We start from the raw sequence: 13,344 nt of genomic DNA on the forward strand, positions 1-13,344 counted from the left end.
AGGTCACATTCACAGGTACCTGGGATTAGGACTTGGATCTGTCTTTTTGGAGAGATATAATTCAACCCACAACAAGGATATATAACATTGATTTCATGGGGTTGTTGTAACCATTAAATGAGAGAGAGAGAGTGCGCGTGCTTCACACAGTACTTGGTACTGGATAAATGCCCCCTTGCTCTTCCACCCTCAGGAATGTATGTGGGAATGATCTCGCTTCGACATATGTCATCCCACTGACCACAAGGATGAAGACCTCAGTTCTCATTTCGTATGAAGTGTAAAAAGTAGACTCTTCTTTGTGTTTACTAGAAGGGCATACTGTACAGAAATACTGACAACTCTTGGATTTTTCTGACAAGGTTATGATGAAAATCTCTCAAAACACCTCCACTCTTTTGCTTTCAGTCCATTTCTATCAGGCAGCCTTCTAATAACCCATCTGCTTCCTCAGGCCTCTCTGGAAGGGTGGACTTTGAATCATGAGCTGAAAGGTTATAATAAAGGGAACATAGAACTTCCCATTATCAACATTCAAATCAGAATAACAAGAATTCTGGGTTAAAAATTATTTCCCTGTGAGTTGGACTTGTGTAAATTGATTTCTTTAGGCCTAGGAGTAGACTGACAAGATGAGAGTTCTCATATGCAGAGCTGAGGGCCACCTCTTATTTTGGAGAGGACTATAGGGTCTTCATTGTGATGACATGAATCACAGCTCTCTGTTTTTGATCTGTCTCAACAGCAAGTCTGAGGTTTCTTGCTTGGGTTTAGGGAAAATGGTGAGGCCATCAGCTGGGATGAGGAGAGCGTGCTCTAGAGCTTAGGAGACAGCTCAAGGTAGAGAAGCAGTTCAGAAAGATGGTCACACAGAGGCTGGAATTCTGTAAGCCTAACTGAGGAAAGGGAATATAGCAAAATGAGGAACTTGGAGACAGTGTTTGAACTCATCTTACAGGGAATTAAAATTTCTATTGGTTGGCAGGGCTAGGACAGAAGGATCAAACCCCAAATCCCAAAATGCTAGAGGTGGTACAGGCAGCACAACCCAAGTCCATGAAGCAAGCCTGGAGCTGGATTCAATGTCAAAATTACGTGTCTGGAAGGGCGGAGCACTAGAACTAGGGTCAACAAACAGAGCCTTGGGGACAAAGAGACAAGGCATGAGAAATAAGACTGGTATATGACCAGCCAGAGGAATTCCCATGTTCCCAGGGGTTTCATTACAAATGGCTTTTGGGGGTGGGGGGTGGGGGAAGGATGGAGTCTTATCCATATGACCATACAGAATCTACTGTAGTCTTAAAGACCCTAACCTTGGAGCCAGGATTCTGATAGAATCTTAGGGAAAGCTCATATCTAACAGACCAGGGAAGAATCTGGAAAAAGTAGAAATGGACCTAAAAATGATCAGTCTTTAGACTTTTTGACCATGAAGACCACGGCTCCTGTCTCAAGACCAACAGGACTTGTGAATTGCAATGAGAATGGCAGCCGGGGGGCCACCTGGATGGCTCAGTGGGTTAAAACCTCTGCCTTTGGCTTGGGTCATGATACTGGGATCGAACCCTGCATCAGGCTCTCTGCTCAGCAGGGAGTCTGCTTCCCCCTCTCTGCCTGCTTCTCTGCCCACTTGTGATCTCTGTCTGTCAAATAAATAAATAAAATCTTAAAAAAAAAAAAAAAGAATGGCAGCTGGGGAAGGCTGGGAAGCAGCCTGCCCTCCTCCCTGACTAGGGTGTGGCAAGCATTCAGAGACACTGTCAGCTACGGATGCTGAGGAAAGTCCCTCATCATAGGCAGAGCATGGAATCTAGTAGGTGTGACCACAGACAAGAGGTCATTATAAAAGATGGTAACAGGTGTTTCCACCAGGAAGCTGAGGGGTGTGAGGGAATCAAAACCAGACCCTAGCAACAGGGACTCCTTGAGCAACTGGAGAGCAAGGCAGAACTCATGGGGAAGTTTGTCTGTAAGCTCCAAGACCATTCAGAGCCACGCCATGGTGCAAGGAGAGGGTCAATATAAGCAAGCCCTGAATCCTGGAGGCCCTGAGTTCTGGAGGCTCTGAGTCCTGACATCCTCGATTCCTGGAGGCCCTGAGTTCTGGAGGCCCTGAGTCCTGACATGCTCGATTCCTGGAGGCCCTGAGTTCTGGAGACCCTGAATCTCGAGGCCTGAATCCTAGAGGCCCTGAGTCATGGAGGCCCTGGTCCTAGAGGCCCTGAGTACTGGAAGCTCTGAATCCTGGAAGCCTGAGATCTAGAGGGCCTGAGTCCTAGAGGCCCTGTGTTTTGGAAGCCCAAGTCGTAGAGGCCCTGGGTTTTGGAGGCTCCGAGTCCCAGAGGCCCCAAGTCTTGGAGAGCCCAAGGGCTTTGGCACAGAGGCTCAGGCCAAAGATGTCAAGACTGGGGTCCATTTTCCCTAATGAGGTGGAGACCAAATCTCAGAAAAAAGAGAGATGCCCAACTTTAGAGCCAAGGCACAAAGTCAGGATCATATTATCCCCCAGGGTAACTGAGTTCCAGAGCTGTTTCTGTTCCTCTGCCTGAGATTGGGATTGGTTCTGGGCCCTTGAGGGGACTGGAGGGGAGTGGGAGTGGTCGGTGGCTGACCAACAGCCTCAGTTGCAGGGAGAGGATGTCCTACAGAAGCTAGAGCTTCGATTCCAAGAGCATCTTAATCCCTGGAAAGCTTAAGAAAAAAATACATGGGGGGCGCCTGGGTGGCTCAGTGGATTAAGCCGCTGCCTTCGGCTCAGGTCATGATCTCAGGGTCTTGGGATCGAGCCCCGCATCGGGCTCTCTGCTCGGCGGGGAGCCTGTTTCCTCCTCTCTCTCTGCCTACTTGTGATCTCTCTCTCTGTCAAATAAATAAATAAATAATCTAAAAAAAAGAAAAAGAAAAAAAAATACATGGATACCCTTCCTAGAAGCCGCATCCAGCTACCAGCCACAGGCTAAAAGCAGGACAGCTCAGTTCCAAAATTCCATTTAGCTCAACACTTTCTCTTGAGAACCCTTTAAAACATTTTGATTGTTCTTCCCTGCCCATATCAAACACAACTGACCACATCACACTTCAACCATTTGGACTGTTTTTAAAAAAGAAAAAGAAAAAGAAATCGTTTGCTGTCTGTGGCTATAAAAATCAGCCAGACCAATTAAGTACGTGACAGGAAGCTGAGAAATACATGAAGAGGTAAATTCAAGGAAAATTAGGAAATAAACTGACAGCCTAATTTCCACTGCCTTGGTGGGAGAGGAGTACACAGCTTCCTAGACTGAAAAGGAGACCAGAAAACAAAGAAAGAGTTAAGGCTTTGTCTCCTGCAGCTTTACTGGTGACCAAACGAGACAGAGGAAACAGTGAGAAGCTGCAGGAGATAGGGATTCCGTATTTCAGTGAGGAAGAAAGCCACATGTGTTGTGTGGTAAGAATCTGCTGTAGAGGAATAGCTTCCATTGATGTTTGGGATGTCTTCACGGTCAGAGCAAAGCTGCAACTGTCCAAAACGTCACAGAGATATTTTCAACTGTACTTAGAAAAGTACTCTTTTTTTTTTTTTTTAAAGAATAACCCATTTTTTGACAGGGTCTAAGGATCCCCTGTCACAGAGTACCTCCCCCTGTGCCCCCCACTCCTCCACCGCCCCCATCAGATCCAACTGGGACTGTGCGCCCACAGGTGTACTCGACTTCAGTGCTGAGGTCTGGGCCTGGGACTTGTCTCAGAATCTGAAGACTGAGGCACTCAGACAGACCAACCCACACATGCCCCGGGGAGCAGAGAGCGATAAGCATTACGCAACCGGAGGCTGTGAGATTGAGATAAACCAGTGAAGAATGGAGAATCTTCTGGAGAATAAAGGTCCGTGCCCCAGGCATCATCTTTATGAAGAATTCATGATGGGATTTTTCTAAGCCATCAGCACCGAGACAGGAGAGCTCTAGACCTGCCTGCCAGCAGCCTCCCAGGTTACCACTAGGTGACGTTCTGGGTCCTCTGTTTGGCCACTGTCTCTGGGACTTCTAACTCCCACAGTGCAAATCCTTCCATCAAGTTAACATCAGGCCCTTAGTTGTCTGATTTCATCAGCTACCCTCACTGCCCTCACTTCAAGATACCCGCCTTTGCCAGACCTGCCTGAGGGTTCTGGGAAAGCTCACGTCCTCCATCAGTCACAAATGTTTACTCATTCAGAATAAGCAGCAGCCAACCCGTACTGTGTTTACTCTGTGGTCTGCACTCTGCAAAGCTCCTTCTGCGTGTTAACTCAGTCTCCAGATATCCCTAGGTAGTCTGAATTGGCTATTTTATAGATGAGGAAAATCAAAGTGCAAAGATATGGAATAGCTCGTGTGCCCAAGTTCACTTGTCGCTTAGTGGTGGGATGGGGCTTAAACCCCGCTCCCAGCTCTCTGTCACAAAGCTCTTCTGCCTCTCTCTGCACTGCAAATACTGGGTCCTGTGTACCTGACACGGAAGAAAATACAACCTTAGACCTGAAGGAACCCCCAGAGTGGTGAATAAACCAGAAACATAGTAGACAAAACCAGGTGAGGAGGGCGATCAGAACGAAATGCTGTAGGGAACAGCCTTGGGGAACAAGAGTGTTTTTAAGGTACTAAGGGGAAAGGCTGGCTGAGGAGAGGGGCCGGGGGTTCCAGACAGAGGACCAGGCTGTGTGAAGACTGGTTGCTGTGAGCACAGGGCAAGTCTGGGGAACGGCAAGTGATAACAACCTAGGGGAAGCACGAAAGGGAGGATCAGTTGGGCAGAGGGTGGTTTGAGAGTGACCTACATCCACACAAAGGAGTTTGGGTTTTATTCTGGGGGCAATAAGAGCCCTTGAATTACAGAAAGCAGATGTGTATTTTTAGAAGGGTGATTCTGGCAGCAGGTGGAGGACAGCTGGGAAGGAGGCAAGCCTAGGTTCAGAGAGACTGCAACGGATTGTCCAGGGCAGAGGGGGTGGACATCTGGATGGAACTGAGAGACATAAAGGAAAATGAGAGGTGGCCAGAGTTGTGGATGGACCAGTTATGGAATGTCAAGGAAAGTGGCGGTGGGGAGGGGAATCTTCTCAGGTCTTTGCAGGGAGAATGGTGCCTCCCACTAATAAAAAGGACATAAGAAGATGCTGTTTTCGGGTTGGGGCAGGGGAGGGGTGGAGAGGATGAGTTCAACTAGGGACATTTTGGGTATGAGGCTTTTGCGACACATGTAAATGAAACTGTCCCCTTGCAGTCTAGAGCTGGGGTGGAAGGGTTAAGGGAGCTTGCTGAGTTTGTGGTTCATCAGCACTTGATGGTGACTAAAGCCAGAAACGTTGAATGACCTCCCACAGGGGCATGAGAATAGAGAAGGAAAGAGGGCCAGAGATAAGACCTTGGGGGTTGGGGGTTGGGGGTGGGGGAGTCACCAATTAGGAGCCAGAGCCAGACAGAGAACAGGAGCCTGGAAAGATGGCTGAGAAAGGTTGGCCAAACCCAAACCAAAAGAGATGAATCAAGAATGCAGTGTTAAGGAGACCAGGAGAAAGACTGGTGGAAGGAGCAGGAGGTCAGTGAGGATAAAAAGTCTCAGAGGACTCTGCAATAAGAAGTTTATCAGTGACCAGAGGGGTCAGGCGAAAACCCAAGGACAGGGGCAGCAGTGACTGCTGAGCCGGGAGAGGACCCTGTCCAGTTCTGTTGCTGTGAAGGGCATGTTGCTGGAGGTAGATTCTGAGTCTGGGGGGGAAGCTGCAAGTATTCTCTTCTCTGGAGACACCTTGATTGTGACCCTTAACCACACTCCCTCCTGTGACTTGGGTCTCCTCCTCTCTGCATTTCTCTTTCTCTCTTCCAACTCATTCCGCCCGAACCTCTAGGCTTAGAATGTACTCTGTAGCTGACTGCTAGCGGGCCTGTCTGACTCCCAACCTTCCCACTTTTCCAGGGGCATAACTCTTACTCTCCGCCCTTCGGCTTCCTCACCCTCAAAGTGAGGCTAAACAAGAGAGCCTGTAGGATTGTTCTGAATTGTAAAGGAAAGAATATGCTCACTCCACACAGCGAATGGTCAACCCAACGCCAGTGTTCTCTTCTACCTAATCCTGCGACTTACTGGAATTTTTGTTTTTGCTTGTCCTCTCATGCTTAAATTCCCTGAACTCCGGGCTCACTGTTGTCATTTCTTTCTCATCGTCCTCTTTTTAACTTACAGCAGTCACTGCCCCGCCCCATCCCCACAACCTCATGAGAGCTGCCTGTGCATCACAGGGGACTAGGATAAGATCATCTGTTTCTGTTTAAAAGTTGGTTCTATTGCCCTTTCTCAAACTTCCTTCTCGGCTACTCTAGAATTTGATCCTCAGGTCTTATCAGTGAAACCTCCATTCCTTCTCTCTCTTCTGTGGTCCCAAGTCCTTGTGGTTTCCCATTTTGTGATTGTTCAGCCCTTCCGAATCCACTGTTGGTTCTTCTTTACCCAATTGTGGACCCCACCAGAGCCCCACCAGGGTCCTCAGTTCACCTCTCTCTATAACCCCCCAAGAACTCACCCACCATGGAGACCTTACCCCATCTCTCTGCCTCCGACTCCCAGATGTCGCTTACATATGAAAATACCATATTTTCATCTTATAATTTACAAAGACTTTTTTTTTCTCAGTTACCTCATTTGCTCCACTTGGCTATCTTTTGAGATAGGCTGAGTTAGCATTTTTATCTCAGTTTTACAAATAAAGCAAAAGAGCTCTGAGATCCAGAAAATTTAAGTGGTTTTTCCTGAATTCTAACCTAAGCTATGCTCCTATATTTCTGGTTGTCTAGAGGATAGCCTTATTTGGAGATTCTGTCTCTACCTCAGATCTTACTTGGGTCTGTCCTTCCTCTCAAATCAAACCCACTCAGCTGGTGTTAGGGACTGAACATGAGCCCCTGACATTTACATGTTGAAGCTCCAACCTCCAACGGGACTGTATTTGGAGATAGGGCTTTCATGGGGGTAATTAAGGTTAAATGAGGTGATACGGTAGAGTTCTGATCCAATAGGACTAGTGTCCTAGGAGAAGAAACACATTCTGCCATGTGAGAGGACATAGCCAGATGGCAGCCACCTACAAGCCAAGAGGAAAGGTCTCGGAATAAAACCCAACTTGTCAGCGTCTTGATCTTGGACTTCCAGCCTCTAGAACTGCGAGAAATAAATTTCTGTTCTTTAAACCACTCAGTCTGTGGTATTTCGTTATGGCAGCCGGAGTGGAGCAAGATGGCTGGTGACCACTTGGGGGATGTTTTCTTTCATCTTTCTCTTTCTTTAATATCTCACATCCAATCAGTTGACAGAGTTATCACCATCATTTCTGTATGACATGCCCTGAATTCTATCCCTCCTCTCCACATACAAAGGCACCATGTAACCCTGGGTTTTGTTAGCTGATGCCTAGAAACGATTAGCCTCCCCTGACCTGTATACCACTGCGAGATTAAACCAGTCAAAACATCGCCGACCCATGGGATTTGATGGTCCAGGTGAGTTCTTGGCCCCGTCAGACCTCTCCCTCTCCCCCTCACTGATGTCTACATCCTCCCCCAAGTCACCGTGGGTTTGAAGTTCTCCACAGTGTGAGGCTTCTGCTTTAATAACCACGCTGCAGTTCACTACTCTCCCCTAACAATAATGCTCTTCGTTTTCTCTGACAACTTTAGATTATAACTTAGATTTGAGCCCCTAGAGCTACTGCATACTGTGGAATGGCAAATAGGACATTCTTTTTATAGCTCACAGAAATATTCAGAGGAGGGAGTTGGGGTAAGGTCATGGAGCCAGATCTGCCATTTACCAGCTTGGGGATTTTTTGCAAGTGATGTAACTTCTCTGCGCCTCTCTTTCCTTGTCTGTAAACGGCAGAATGAGCGTGAGGTATTTCACACTGTCTGAGCCCTCCACGATGTTAACTATTAGGATTAAAGTTCAAATTTGGGGTCTAGAGAAATGATTTAAAAGGGGACGAGGCTTTCGGGGCATTAGTAAAAATATAAAAGCAAGGCTGAGAGATGATTTGGTTGCAACAATAAATAAATATGGTGTCTGTGCTTCAGGAAAACAGCAGAGAGCAGCAGGTGTGGGCAGAGATCCCAGGTGTGAGCGCCGGTTCTTTCACTCACAAGTGTTGTGACCTTGGGCAAGTCACTTCATGCCCTTGTGCCCCAACTCCTCCTCAGTAAAATGGGGGCAGGGATGATACTAGTCGCTCCCTCACAGGGCTGCTGTGAGGATGACGGGCGATGACGCATGAACGGCACGCAGGCCAGGGCTGGGACGACAGCACCATGTGGGAGTCGTTGTTTCGAAGGATCACAGACTGAGAGCCCCTGAAATTGGGCGGAGAGGACGCAGTCCTCTGGATCAGAAGATTCTACATGTTTGACCCTCGAAACCCCAGAGGCCCCAGAGTGCTGAACTGACACATCCCCCCAAACAGGGAAGTATCACCGAGCTCCTGATCCTGGGAATGCGAGCCTGCTAGCCTAGCCCTTTCTTGAAACTGGCCCCAAATGCCATGGCAGACACGTAAACCTTCGTACACTTTCTTGCCTCCTCAGAACAGTCTTGTGCTTTCCAATTTTTTCCCAAAGGGATCAAGTAAATTTAAGTTTTAGAGACCAAAACAGAACTGAAAGCAAAAAGAACCGAGACTGCGACATCTTTTGAATGAGGCGCTGAGCTGGTCCCCAGGCCTCCAGGATAAATGGGGGACGGGGAGGAGGAGTGAACCACACAGGGCCCGGTTTCCAAGGAGTCAGCACGCTGGAGCATTCTGCTGCTCCCATCCTTCTTTTGCCCTGTCTCTCCCGAAGTGCATCAAAGTGCCCCACAGTGCAAGTCACTTCACGAAGCACCAGGCTAATGCCACTTTGCCTTCCAAATGCCACTCACTTCCCCAGGCCTCATAGCCTAGAAGTCAACACTTTGGCCCCGATCTGCTGTAAACCAGTAAATGCTCCATAGTATTTACGGCTCTGCAAGTTCCCTGAAGAGGGAATTCTCTAATTCATTTTCTCTCTACCGCAGAAATTCTCCTTAACAGCTCTGGGGCCAGAGGGATTTTTCAGCCAGAGTCCTAGGACTTGGTAACTCACCCTGAGGGATAATTGGAGTTTCTGCTTCGTGGCCAATGCAGAGTTTCACTGTCTAGTTTCCATCCTCTAGTTAGGACTCCACGTTTGGAAGTCACAACGCTCATAGAGCCCTGTCCTCCCAGATCCCAACAACCTGTGCATGGCTCGCCCTGGAGCTTGGCAGCCCAAAAATTCAACGTGTGGTTGTTCATAGGATTGCTGAGGGTTTCTGGAGTCGCTTGAAACCCCGAGCTTGAAACCCAGGATCTGGCCCATTTCCCATCTGGGGGAAGACCTGAGCAAGCCCTTACCACGAGGGTGGGAAGGCTTTCACCAGCAGGCATCACAATAGGGCCAAGAGGATCTCTTTGGGCTCCCAAGTCCTCTGAGCACTTTCTCCACCGTAATTGTCTGACGCAAGTGGTTTCTTTTGTAACCAGACTTTCCAGCCCCCATCGCCATCTCTCCTCAGATCCTTCAGCCAACCGCCAGGATCGGCAAGGAGGAGACAGCCCATTGGTCTGTCTCCCTGAACCACCTGCTGACTAAATTCCAGGATGTCCCGAGAAAGTTCAGAAACCCCCCAGAATAAATTCCACATTTCATTAATTTGGTTTCTTATTTTAGCTCTAAAGACCAGATACCTTATCGTATTAAGTTTGCTAATTAGAACATTTTCTTAAAATTACAGCAGTTGGGTTGTCAGCTTTCTGGTGATTTCGCCCAGCTGCCGATCCCCATGTGCCCCTCAGTTTGCATCTGCCTTTTTCGCCTTCTAGCACTTTTCCCGACTCCTGGGAACTCAAGGAAGCCACCAGAGCCTTCCTGGCCTGGGCTCTGCCTAAAGCTGGGCCTTCTTGAAATATTGACAGTTGGGCCCAGTTCAGGGGTGGGATCGGACACGCAGCACCCACTTCTTCCCCCAAAAGGAGAACTTAGCTCAGACCCCAGAATGTGTAGTAAAATGACACCCACCACCACAAATGCACATGGACAGATGGAAGAAGAGGCACCTTGAGAACATGTTTATTGCCAGAGCCTCGTTAGGGCAAAGATCTGCAGGGATGAAAAGTGGCTTTTCAAAAGCATCAGAGGTCAGATATCAACATCAGATTTATGAGTTAGCAATATTTGCCCTTTTTCTACCCTTTGCTAACAAGTTTGTCTCCACTGTTTGCTTGCTTGCTTGCTTTTCTCCTCTTGTTTGTTCATTCTCACTGTGAAGCTTCTTTCTGGATAATTTTCCTGTTCAAAAAGGTGCTGATGGATTTGGGGCACATTTGGGGATAACTGTCCCTTAAAGTTGGGCTCTTTTCACAATTTCATCCTTTCTTGTGTATTTTGAGGGTACAAATGCTTCCAAAGAACAATTTACCCCCAGGGGAGGAGCAGGAGCTGAACCCTAGCAGAAGGCTGGCATCCGAACATGTAAGGGCGTCTCTCTTCTGCCCCCCAGGGTGAGATGCACGGCATTATCCCTGACATCCTACTTCCCACCTCTGTCTTCTTAATCTCCTTGTTTCATTCTCTAATGTTCTAGCTTTTCTTCCAATTTCTTCCTAACCAGCAACACTCAGCCACTACAACAAACAAAGACAAGCTGAATGCAAGGAACTGAGAGAGTAAGGACTGCTCTGAGCTCCTTAAAGATACGACTTCATTTTCTTTAAGCATTATTTTGACTAAATGCTGTTTTTTCTCTGGCTCTTATCACTTCTCAGCTCTTGTTTGTTAATAAAACATATGAACCCATGACACTGATTGTGGATTTAATTTTATAAAACTATCTCAATGGTTTTTTTGTCCCCTAGTGCTCTTCACCGGTGTATCCGGGAAGACTGACCGTGTCTGGGACTAACCCAGTCTCTGACCTCAGGAAGGCTGCAGGGCCACTCTGCGTCTGTCTCCGATCCCCTCCAGTCTTCTCATTGCAAAGACAGAAGGAAGACAGAAGGTCAGGACGTGTCATCTCAGAAGCCGTCACCCAACACAGTCCAATAAGTTCCTAGGAACTGTCAGCACTAGGACTATCCTTGCTCACAATCAAAATGACAAAGTTTAATCAAATTAAAACTGTCTCTCTTTCTCTTCCCTCCTACGGAGGCACTTCATATTCTGCCATTAAATTCACATCGTAGAGCCAAGAAATTATTTACAGAGGTCACTTGCTAAGCATCCTTTGTTTCCTGAAATGATACAGAGGCATCATGATACCATGGAAAAGCTGTACATCACAAGAGGAGCCAAATCCTAGCTCTACCCCTTGCTAACTGCATGGGCATTAGCAAGCACTCAACCTCTTGGACTTCTCCAGAAGACAAAGGTGGAAGCCTCCAGCACAGCCGCACCGAGGCCGGCACTCACACACGGCCCATGCGTTAGCATGCTAGATGCGACCTGTCTGTGGCCGAGGGAAGCAGAGCCTGAGAACTTCTGGGTATGCCAGCTGCTATGCCAGCCTAGGAGAGTAAGAAACACACGGAGAAGGACAGAATGTTTCAGTATCTCTGGAAAAATGGAAAACCAGGGGAATTGCCCTGAATGGTGCCCTGGGAAGCTGCCAGTAGCATGGGGCTGTGGGCATCTGTAACCTAAAGAGGAGAGAGTACGGAACAAAAGCAAACCAAGGGCTTTCCTCCTTCCCTGGGGCAAACCTGGCCTCGTTACCCACCCATCTCCACCTGTACCTCTTTTCTGTCCCAGGGACCAGATGATGGGGGGCCCAGTACAGGTCGTCGTCTTCCACCTGCACAAACAACACACAGTCTCCTGTTTCACTCTGGCTATGCTCAGCCCATTCTCTACACGGTGGCTAGAGTGACCTTTCCACAATGCATACCTGACTTCTGCTTAAAACCCACTATCACAACAGAATGAAGTTCACCTCCAAGAATATCACAGTGTGGACCTTGTCAACCAGCATATTCTCTCCCCGCAACTTCCCTCACTAAAACCCATTCTAGCCTCATGGAACTTATTTCAATGCCCTAAACACACCTGGCTCTCTCTTGCCTATTCACTCTGAGCTCCAGCTCCTCTGGCCATCTCTGACCCGACCTCAGGTTTCTTTCTAAACAGCACTTCTTCCAGAGAAAGACTTCTCTGACCCCTCCAGGTCTTGGCTGGCTGCTGGCCCCGCAGTGCCATGGGCTTCCTGTCCCAGCACTTCCTCCTCAGGGCCACCATAGTTCCTGTGTATCCTCACCCCCCAGACTGTTCACCACTGATGGCAGGAAGGGGGTCTCACCTGTCTACTGCTGTATCCTCAGGACCTGCCACAGCTTGAGGCCCATAAATGTGTTCCAATGAATGATCCCTGAGTGAGCTATGGATGGTATTATTCACCTCCCCTATTTTATGTCTCACAATAAATATCTTCCGAGGGGGAGAAAATGCCCAATAGTCTTTTGCAGCAAATGATGTTTGCATATTTTCCCTCACACACTTACTGTTTCTAAAATTCAAATATAGGTTCTAGGGACAAGAATACAGAATCAATGGCATTGAGGGTAATGGGGTGTTGACAGAAAGGACCCAGTGGTGCTCTGTACTGAACACTGTAGAAAGGGACACTATTTATATATCTGAAGGTTGACAGTTGTTTTTCTCACTCTATGCCAAATGAGTTCCTGGTAGGGATTTGTCTGCTACCAGCTAACAAGGAAAACCGCCTTCAATTCTCTCAGAGAATTTATAAGAGAACAAAATTATTGTCATGGTAAAACACAAAATAAAAAAGAAACCAACTTCCCTTAAAGAATCTGTGTTGCCTCCCAAGTCCCCTGCAGACAATCCCATCTTCTGTACTGCAGTCGCAAACAAGGTAAAATGCTATCTCCACGGCCTCACTTTCCCTCCACTTCCTTCTTCTCTCTGTCCCTCCCCTGGCCTGTCCTCCCTCCCTTCTCCTCTTTTCTTCCTGCTTGTTTTTCTTCAAATCAGCTTCCTCCTTTCCTCAAACCCTCTCTTCAAAACACTAGAGATTCAAAAAGCTTCCTTTCCTGACCCTGGCTCTTCCTAAGGACTCTTCCACCTTTGGGATTCTTTGGTTCCAACTCAGTACTCCAGGTTCCATTACTTTCTTTGTCAGAGGCATCAGCCCATACCACCACCAAGTCATCAGTCCAACAGGAGAAGTTTTCCTTCAAATATTGCCAGACATTGCACCGTCTTCTCCACAGAGGAGTTAATATAAAGAAGTTAATAGGTTCAACAGAGATAAACATAAGCTGTT

At 47.7% G+C, this 13,344-nt stretch overlaps 1 protein-coding gene across 6 annotated transcripts in view; it reads right to left on the reverse strand.

The window, feature by feature from the left end:
* CYSLTR2 (cysteinyl leukotriene receptor 2) overlaps positions 1 to 13,344 on the reverse strand; it is a 103,516-nt gene that overhangs the window by 76,421 nt on the left and 13,751 nt on the right. The gene's annotated exons all lie outside the window — the stretch shown is intronic.

Source organism: Meles meles, chromosome 14, assembly GCF_922984935.1.
Source record: "Meles meles chromosome 14, mMelMel3.1 paternal haplotype, whole genome shotgun sequence".
Taxonomy (NCBI): Eukaryota; Metazoa; Chordata; class Mammalia; order Carnivora; family Mustelidae; genus Meles; species Meles meles.